At 42.4% G+C, this 10,336-nt stretch overlaps 1 pseudogene; it reads left to right on the top strand.

The window, feature by feature from the left end:
• Positions 1 to 7,390: 7,390 nt before the first annotated feature.
• On the top strand, positions 7,391 to 8,454 carry LOC136146557 (S-adenosylmethionine decarboxylase proenzyme pseudogene; annotated as a pseudogene).
• Positions 8,455 to 10,336: the final 1,882 nt, after the last annotated feature.

Raw genomic sequence — 10,336 nt, 5'->3', positions numbered from 1 at the left:
CGTATACCTGACAGTTAAATCATTGATGGGAAAAAAATACACCCAAGTAGATGGTAAGTTTCTCGTGGCCCATCTCAACTGGTTCTAAACAGTGTTCCGTAACCATTTCACTAGTCAACTGACTCTCCCACCTACACAATATTTCAAACCTTCTCCTCTATGTTCAAATTTCTGATTCCTCTTGTCTTATCCTTGTCCTACTCTCTTTTTATTTGAGGTGATCTTGCTTTCTAATTCTCAGATAACATAAAAGTTATGAGACAGGAGCTCCTTTAACTTCCTACCTCCAGATTAATAGATCTTTCCTAAAATCAACACCCCCTTCTTCTTCCTTCTCAGCATTAGTGTCTCTCCACTTGTGTATCTCTTACAATGAGATATCTCAAACAGTGTAAGTACAAAGTGAATTTATGTTCTTTTCCTCCAGATTTCTCATGTGTTCTTTAGCTATCCCAGTAAGCAAGGCTCTGGTATCAGAGCTTGTCCACTTGCCCAAACCAAAAGTCTCATCCCTCATCTCCAAAAAGTACATCCTATCGATCTTTCTCAAGTACCTGTAGGCTCTACCTTCATCTTTTGTCTACCACCAGGAGTTGACAATCAAGTTTTACTGGAACACAACCACACTCAGTTTTTATGGATTACCTATGGCTGCTTGTATTGCAGGAGTAGAGTTGAGGAGTTGCCACAAAAATCATATGGCCCACAAAGCAGAAAATATTTACTTTCTGATCCTTCCCAGAGACAGTTTGTCAATTCAACCCTTGATTTAGGAGGTTTTCTATTGGAAAACCGCCTAAATGAACCCAGCACCAAGATTGTCTCTCTATCCTCAGGCTCGTGCTCCACAGGAAAGCTGATCATTTTCCTAAAAGCTTATACCACTATGCTTGGAACCCTTCAGAGCATGAAGACCATACTTGGGATAACAAGCTGCATCCTTGGCCTGCCTACTCCTCCCCCTCACCTTGTACCTTTCCACCCTTGCTCACCAAAGCCAGTGGCGCTAGCCACCTTTAGGTGCTCCAATTCACAGTGCTCTTTCATTCCACGGAATTCAGAAAATTTTGCTTCCTTGCCTTGGAGGCTCTTTTTCTACCTCAATTTACCCCTCATCCAATTCCTACTTACTCTTCGTGACTCTGCTTAGACCTCCTCTCCTCCAGGAAGCCTTTCCTTTCTCTCAGATTGGATTAGGTGTCATTTCACAATACTATTTACCTTTTTAAAAATTGGGGTATAGTTGCTTTGCAGTCTTGTGTTAGTTTCTGCTGTACAACAGAGTGAATTAGCTAGGTGTGTACATATATCCCCTCCCTCCTGGACGTCCCTCCCACCACCTCCCCCGTCCCACTCATCTAGGTCACAGTAGACCACCGAGCTGAGCTCCCTGTGCTATATGGCAGCTTCCCACTAGGTACCTGTTTTACACACGGCAGTGCACATACATCAATCCCAGTCTCCACATTTGTCCCACGCACCCTCCCCCACCCTCCGTGTCCACCCATCCGTTCCCTGCATCTGCGTCTCTATTCCTGCCCTGCAAATAGTTTCATCTGTCATGGTACTATATGCTTTTAAAGTACTTATCTCAGCTGCTTTTAATTCTTTGTGAAATTGTTTAATGTCTGCTTTTTAAGATAGACTGCAAGCATCATGGTGGAAAATCCATCTATCTTGTTTGGAAATGTGCTCTTCAGTTACTGACACAGTGCCTGGCACAAGACAGGTACTCAGAAAATATTTGTTGAATAAATGAACGAGTAGCAATAGCACAGTAAGGTGGCACTCATGATATTGGGACGTAATATACACAGACCATTTAGTTAATTGCCTGATACTGGCCAACATTAGATAATATTTTAGTATTATTAAGTTTTTACTTTGAATCGCTGCTGGACTTCTTGATTTGGCCAAGAAAGGTACCTAAAAAGCATATTGGTTTTGCAACATGTAGCATGAACCATTCTTCAATCATTCTTCTATTTGGCTGTCTATTAAGAAGCATATCTGACTTTCCATAGTGCAAGACCTCTAAAAAACAAGTGCATCCAATCCTGGAAGCCAAAAGCGATACTAATGTGTGTTTTCCAGACTGGGTAGTCCTACCTGCCTTCCAGATCTGCTTCCCACTCTTCACTACCTTCCTTCTTGCCTCAGGAGGCTGACCTCCTGTTTTGCTCCTTGCCTCCTGCCTTCCAGTTGGGTTTGACAGTGGGTCCCACCAGTCAGAGACCGGAGGCAGGTCAAGGAGGAACCTTTAATCCCTCTGGCTTCTCCTTTGGGCTCTACGCTCACAGTGATTCTACTACTCTATCTAAGGTCTTACTTCCTACCAGAGGATTTTTCTAGTCCATCATATAATCACATGCCCTCTCTCTGTAGATATAGCTTCCTCTTCCCTAGGATAGTTACAGCTCCCTGCTATTGATAGCCTTGGCATGTTTCATTATGCCTTTTGGATTCCCTTAACTTGTCCATACCTTTGTCCATTAAAATCCCAGTTATTCTTGTTTGAGTGTGCTGCCTGTTTTCTTATAAGACCCCAGCTCCTACGATTCCACTGCCTAAGTAAATGTAATGAAAACACATCAAGAGGCTCTTCTGTGCCTCTCTAGATTTCTCACTTACCTCTAAGCAGGTCTGCCAGCTTGGCTGATATGAGCTAAGATGCCATTACCCTCATTTCTCAGGTAAGACAAAGGAGTTTGGAAGCAATCAAAGTAAGGAATGCACTCACACTTCCAGAGCTCAATCAAAGCTGCAGGTCAGCTCTCAACCCTACACACTGAATTCGGACCTTTATCTCGGCCTCTCCCCTCCCAGAGGACCACCTGCTGGGATCTGGACAGCCAGGATCCCAGATGAATCATCCCTGGTGACAGGGCTCTCTGGGGTGAGTCTTATCCAGGTGGAGGCTGGAGCTGGTGGGTGTGTGCAGCTGGCTCGGGGCCCCAGTGTGGAGCAGGGCTGGGAAGCGTTCCCAGATGGCTCCTGGGTGCCATGACTTTTTCTGGCTGCATTCCTGGGGGAGGTGGGAAAACACATATAGGTCTCCTAGCTGCAAATCCAAGCAAAGAGCACGCTGTCGTATCTTTAGCAAGTGATAGCACACAAAATATAGAAAGCCAGAGGACTAGACACAGACATATCCACCCAGCTGAACTAATTCATTCTTTAAGGGATAACCAGTTAGAAGGCTTTCTCTTGTCTTTGTGAATAATTGTCCTTAAAAACAACTGCCGCTGGTCTTGGGAAAAGCACAGACAACCCTTCATCCTATCCTCTCAATTTCCTCCTCTGGAAAATGGAGTCCTGCCAGTTTGTGAAAAGGGGAGCAATTACCCATTAAGGTGAGCAAACATCTCCATGGGTCTTAATTTTAAAACCTCAAATACAAAGCTACTATTGATTTTTTTCCTTTTCGGGGCAGGAGGCAATATGAGTCATAGTTGAGAGCACAGACTCTGGAGCCAGACTACCTAGGTTAAAATCCCAGTTCTAGCCACTAACTAGCTGTGTGATCTTGGGAAAGTAACTTAACCTCTCTGAGCCTCTGTTTCCTTATCTGTAAAGCAGGGATAATGACAGTATCTACCTCACAGGGTTGACATGAAGATTAACTTATTATAAGGAAAGACTTTGAATGATGCCTATGATGTGGTAAAGACTACTTACATAAGGTGGTTGAATAAAGTGGTTTCAGTAATTATCCATGTATCTTTACAGAGACATATGTGGAATACTCATCATCTCACGATTTTTCATAATTTTTTTTTTTGCCTGTAGGCCAAATAACTTCTAGGCTGAAATAACAGATCCAGAAAGTCTTTGCCAGCACTGCCAGTCACTAGATTAAGGGAATTTGGCTTGTGTCCTAACTGCCATCAGGAAGAGACTACCTGGGAGGCTAATAAATTGAAAAGCATATCTTGGTACACAGAGTCAGCCTGGCACATTTGTCAGTTATGCCCCAGGAATGAGGGGGAGCACCAAGTGGCCTTACCTGCAGGACTGATGGAGAATGGAGAATGAAGAGATGCCTTGTAAACAGATTATCCATCACTGATGACTGAAGCCCTAATATGAGCCTGTATCCGTCATTCACCAAAGTCTTTTCATTTAGGCATCAGCCCCACAAGGCAGATACATCTCAGAGGCTGACTGAGTATGGTTTCTTCCCTCTCCTCTCACCTTCTTTAATTTCCTATTAGAAATCAGAGACCAGCCCAGTTTTCCAAAAGCAAGCCTGGTTTTCTCTACTGGCTCTCAACTAAAACACATACTCTCCAGGTCTGAGGAGAGCTCACTGCCTACAGCAGGCTATCCTCCTCTTAGGGAAGTCCTGAGTGAGTGAAGTTCTTAAGGAAAACATTTGTCTTCCCCTGAGAAGTCAAGAGCTCACAAGAGTGACCATTCTTTCCTAACTCAGTAATGGTAGCAAATTTTCATTGAGTTCTTACTTTATGCTGGGCACTATGCCAAACAGTTTGTATAACTAACATTCACATTTAATTCTCACAATCATCCTAGAAGATAGGCACAGTGTCTGTCTGAATCCTGAGGGCAGCGCTGTCCTATAAAAAAGTAATATGAGCCACAGGTGTATCCACTTATATCATTTTGAGTTTTTCTGTTAATAGTAGCCACATCATAAAAAGTAAAAAGAAGTAATTAGGACTCTGAGCTTGCACTTCTGGGGGTTTGACTTCAATCCCTGGTCAGGACTAAGATCCTGCAAGTTGCATCATGTGGTCAAAAAAAGAAAAAGAAACAAGGGAAGCTAATTTTAATAATATGTTTTGTTTAACCCAATATATCTTAAAATTGACATTTCAATAATCAATATAAAAGTTAATGAGATATTTTATATTCTTTTTTTGAGTCTTCAAAATCCAAGTTCCAATTAATAAATGTAGAACAAATGAGGGAAATAGGAAAATTCCCACTTGCCAAGTAATAATTCTTACATGCAAGATACATCTATGGATGCTAAAATTAGAGAATGAACATTTGAAGAAAAATAGGAAAACTCCAGGCTCTGCACATCTCTCTGTCTCAAGATTTTGGTTAATTAAGGAGAAACTGTGACTCTACAGTGGAGAAACCCTGTAGCATCATCTTAACAAACAAACAGCGTTAACATCATCAGTAAGAGAACACATCAATATCATGTAGCCCCAGGCAGGATGCATAGACTCCTGAGATCTCACCAAAAATCTATAACCTCAACTGAATCCTGAGAAAACAACAGAAAGATACCAAATGGAGAGACTGTATACAAAATAAAGGGCTAGTACTGTTCCAGAACGTCAAGGTCATGAATGACAAGGCAAGGCTAAGGAAGCTCACAGATTGGGGGCACTGAATAGACGTAACAACTAAATGCAGTGGGAGCTCCTGGACTGGATACTGACACAGAAAACCGAATATGCATGGAAAAACTGGTGTAGTTTGAATAAAGTTTACAGTTTAGTTAACAATCGTGTGCCAACGTTGATGTTCTGGCTTTGATCATTCACCCTAGCTATGTAAGTTGCTAACATTAGGGGGAAACTGGGTAATGGGTACACAGGAACTCTGGACTGTGTCTACAATTTTTCCATAAGCCTAAAATTTCAAAATAAAAAAAAATGAAAGGATATGGTGCAATACAAGAATGCCAATGGAAAACAATTGCAATTATTTAAAAGGATACAAGAGTCTATAAAGTTGATGGAAGAGAGCAGTATTGCTGAAAATGCATGAAAAATCACTGATGAGCTAGGTAAACCAGCTAACATTTGGAGAAGAAAAATCAGCAGGGATTGTAACAGGATGTAGTGTTCGAAAAACAATAATTTAAATGTCAAGGAATTATGAGAGAGCCTTGGAAAAATGAATGAAGCTTTCTAACATGTTTGCCAAAAAAAATTTTGCTATTAAATTACACATGAAGTGAAGGCTGTTGTATCATGCCACATATCATTTTAGCTTAAAATTATGCCAAAATGTCCACATGAGATTTATTTGTGTTCATCCTAAGAATGAACATAGAGTTGCAACTATAATCTGTGTTCTATTGGATATGATAAAATTTTATTTTTATAACTTGTATCTTCATTTTTTATATTAAAAAGAAGCCTTGCTTAAAATTTTAATTCATCTTAAACGGCTTGACTTTGGTCTATTCCAGTCTCAATTACCCTTGGATCATGCACACTTCCTATCAGTTCGTGAGAGATCCAGGGCTTGAACCCAAGTCATTGGCCCTCTGGTTCATGCTCCATGCTCCAGTCTCATGCAATGAGCCCATGTACTCTGCCCTGTACCCAGATCCCAAGGAGAAGGGCTCAGCTTTGTTTCCATTGAAAGTGTTGAAAGGGTTAGTTGCTCAGTTATGTCCGACTCTTTGCAATACCATGAACTATAGCCTGCCAGGCTCCGCTGTCCATGGAATTCTCCAGGAAAGAAAGAGTGCTGGAGTGGGTTGCCATTCCCTTCTCCAGGAGATCTTCCCGGCCCAGGGATCAAACCCAGGTCTCTTGCACTGTAGGTGGATTCTTTACCATCTAAGCCACCCCATTACCTGATCAAATTTCCTCTAAGTCATTCAAAACCAGTTCCATGCTCTTTGTGAGGATAAGTTACTCTAGAATGTTTTCTACCACTGTCTATGAATTTGTTGAGGATGAGCAACTCTGTAAATCAATGGGAGACAAGGGAGAAATGGACATGAATGAACACATGAACTTCATCAGCCATGTCTGTGTGGCATCAAGCTACCCTTGATCTCCAAGACCCACCAAATCTGTTAAAGATGACACTCACTTTTAAATATGTTTACTGCACCCTAACTCAGAAATCAAACGTATAGGTAATAAGGTTATTCAAAATGCTTAGTGTTCAAAATGATGAAACGGGATCTTTAAAAATGGAAGACTGAAGAAAGGAGATACGACCATCAGAAAGGAGCTTCCAACATTTGAAACTATCAGTAACAAAAGATATGGACATAAGACTAACACATTACAGTGAGCAGATGCAAGAGCAGAGTGGGCGGAAGAGATTGAGTAAGAAAACATTCTCAGGCTCCACAGCATGGCCGGCGACATTAGCTAGCGCTCGCCCTACTCTCTCTAACGGGGAAACAGCGGACTACAGGACACTGAGCTGTATCTGCCTCTATTTCCAACAGACTCACGTTCAACTTTCGCTCACCCACATACACAAAGCCGGGAAAATTTTATTAATCCTTTTTAAAAAAAAGTTAATATAAAATTATAGCAAAAAAAAAAAAAAAAAAGGAACCTGAACTTTAGTAACACAGCTGGAACAATCCGCAGCGGCGGCCGCGGCGGTGGGAGAGGAGATTTAATTTAGTTGATTTTCTGTGGTTGTTGGTTGTTCGCTAGTCTCACGGTGATGGAAGCTGCACATTTTTTCGAAGGGACAGAGAAACTGCTGGAGGTTTGGTTCTCCAGGCAGCAACCCGACGCAAACCAAGGATTTGGGGATCTTCGCACCATCCCAAGATCCGAGTGGGACATACTTTTGAAGGATGTGCAATGTTCAATCATAAGTGTGACAAAAACTGACAAGCAGGAAGCTTATGTACTCAGTGAGAGTAGCATGTTTGTCTCCAAGAGACGTTTCATTTTGAAGACATGTGGTACCACCCTCTTGCTGAAAGCACTGGTTCCACCGTTGAAACTTGCTAGGGATTACAGTGGGTTTGACTCAATTCAAAGCTTCTTTTATTCTCCTAAGAATTTCATGAAGCCTTCTCACCAAGGGTACCCACACCGGAATTTCCAGGAAGAAATAGAGTTCCTTAATGCAATTTTCCCAAATGGAGCAGCATATTGTATGGGACGCATGAATTCTGACTGTTGGTACTTGTATACTTTGGATTTCCCAGAGAGTAGGGTTATCAATCAGCCAGATCAAACCCTGGAAATTTTGATGAGTGAGCTTGACCCAGCAGTTATGGACCAGTTCTACATGAAAGATGGTGTTACTGCAAAGGATGTCACTCGTGAGAGTGGAATTTGTGACCTGATACCAGGTTCTGTCATTGATGCCACAATGTTCAATCCTTGTGGGTATTCAATGAATGGGATGAAATCGGATGGAACTTATTGGACTATTCACATCACTCCAGAACCAGAATTTTCTTATGTTAGCTTTGAAACAAACTTAAGTCAGACCTCCTATGATGACCTGATCAGGAAAGTTGTGGAAGTCTTCAAGCCAGGAAAATTTGTGACCATCCTGTTTGTAAATCAGAGTTCTAAATGTCGCACAGTGCTTTCCTCGCCCCAGAAGATTGAAGGTTTTAAACGTCTTGATTGCCAGAGCGCTTTGTTCAATGATTACAATTTTGTTTTTACCAGTTTTGCTAAGAAGCAGCAACAACAGCAGAGTTGATTAAGAAACATGAAGAAAAAACACAAAAAGAGAACACACATAGAAGGTGGTGGTGGCTGCTATTTAGATACTGATACCAAGGGCCATGCTTTCCATAACCACCACCTTGTAGTTGCAGAAAGCCCTAGATGTAATGGTAGTGTAATCATTTTGAATTGTATGCATTATTATATCAAGGAGTTAGATATCTTGCATGAATGCTCTCTTCTGTATTTAGGTATCCTATGCCACTCTTGCTATGAAATTGAAGTGCATGTAGAAAAAACCTTTTACTATATGAAACTTTACAACACTTGTGAAAACAATTCAATTTGGTTTACACACAGTGTAATATTTCTCCAGGTGTCATCCAAAATTCCCCACAGACAAGGCTTTCGTCCTCATTAGGTGTTGGCCTCAGCCTAGCCATCTGGGACTGTTCTATTAATTGCTGCCAGGATTTTACATCCAGTTACCTCCACTTTCTAGAACCTATTCTCTACTAATGTTATTGAAACCAATTTCTACTTCATACAGATGTTTTTGCAACAGCAATTAAACTTTTTCTTCCACGAAAAAAAAAAAAAAAGAAAACATTCTCAGAAGGGCTCCTCATATCCTGGAGCAAAGCATTGCTTTAGAGTGATACACACACACACACACACACACACACACGGTTGAAACTCTGATGATATTGATAGTCATTATTAAGATGCAATATACTAAGTTACCAGTCCAACCCTGGCCCTGATGACAGCTGAGGTTGGAAGGTTTGCTTAAGAGAGTAGCTTAAAACAGGGGCATTAAACAGGGTATGTTTGCTTTCTTTGGGTGCACCTGTGGGTACACCGGTTCATTCAGATTCATTTTTAAAATTTTCGTTTTCTTATTTGGCTGTGCGGGGGTCTTAGTTGCAGCATGCGGGATCTTCAGTTGAGGCATGTGAACTCGTAGTTGCTGCAGGTGGGATCTATTTCCCTGACCAGGGATTGAACTCGGGCTCCCTGCATTGGCAGGGAGCAGCCTTTGCTATTGGACACCCCGGAACTCCCCAGAAATCCCCGGATTCATCTTTATCCTGAAATAATCTTTAAAACAATTGAAAATTGGACAGTCTTCTAGAAACCTATTGTGCCAGCAGTAGGAAAGATGGCACAATGGGGCCAAGCAAAGTCAGAAAGATGGGCAGAGGGGAGTGGCTTCCCGTATCAGTGTATTGTGAGGTCAAACACTTCTTTGCGGTCCAATCTCTTCTTTTTTTCTGCAAGAAGAGTTGCGTCACTTCCTGTTGGCCTCAGGTGGGCTAAAATCCAGGTCGGGCCACTCTCCTTCCAACCACAGTGAGAGTGCCACAAGAACAAGAAGGGAATGGAGGGACGGATGGGGGCGGGTGACATTGGACTTTTCTTGGTCTAGCCCCACCATCCTTGTAACTCTTGTTAGTTGTTTACTGAGCTTTCAGAGATTTCCTTTTTCCTGCGTGTTCTATTTGTGATTCCTCAAATTGCACAGTGCAGTGGACACTCCCATGCCCTGCTTGCTATGACCACCCTGCTTCAGCGACAGCACTCAGTTGTCATCCCTCATCAGCCAATGACCACCCCTCTAGGAATCTCTCCTTGACATTGACTTCCCAGCCTTGCTGACCCTGGGTCCCTGGTCACGTTGGTCTCCAGTTTCCAGGGAACAGTCCCCCATGCCTTTGTGCACGATTCGCCACCTCCTTCTGCCAAAAGGAAGAAAGATCTGGCCTGCTGTCACCACACATGTTCATCCCTCCTCCACCCAGCCCGGGGACTGTCAGAACCAGGTAGGGGTTGGGAAGGAGTAGCACCAATGTGAGCCTCCATCTCTCTGGTGGTTCAGCCCAGCCCAGGACTCCCAGCTACTAGTAGGCAGGCGATCCTGACGTCAGTCTTTCCTGGGCCAAGGATGATGGGCATTCTTA

This window comes from Muntiacus reevesi, chromosome 14, assembly GCF_963930625.1.
Source record: "Muntiacus reevesi chromosome 14, mMunRee1.1, whole genome shotgun sequence".
NCBI classification, from domain to species: domain Eukaryota; kingdom Metazoa; phylum Chordata; class Mammalia; order Artiodactyla; family Cervidae; genus Muntiacus; species Muntiacus reevesi.
The sequence above is the reverse complement of the archived record's forward strand: the minus strand, read 5'-3'. Positions and strand labels throughout refer to the sequence as shown.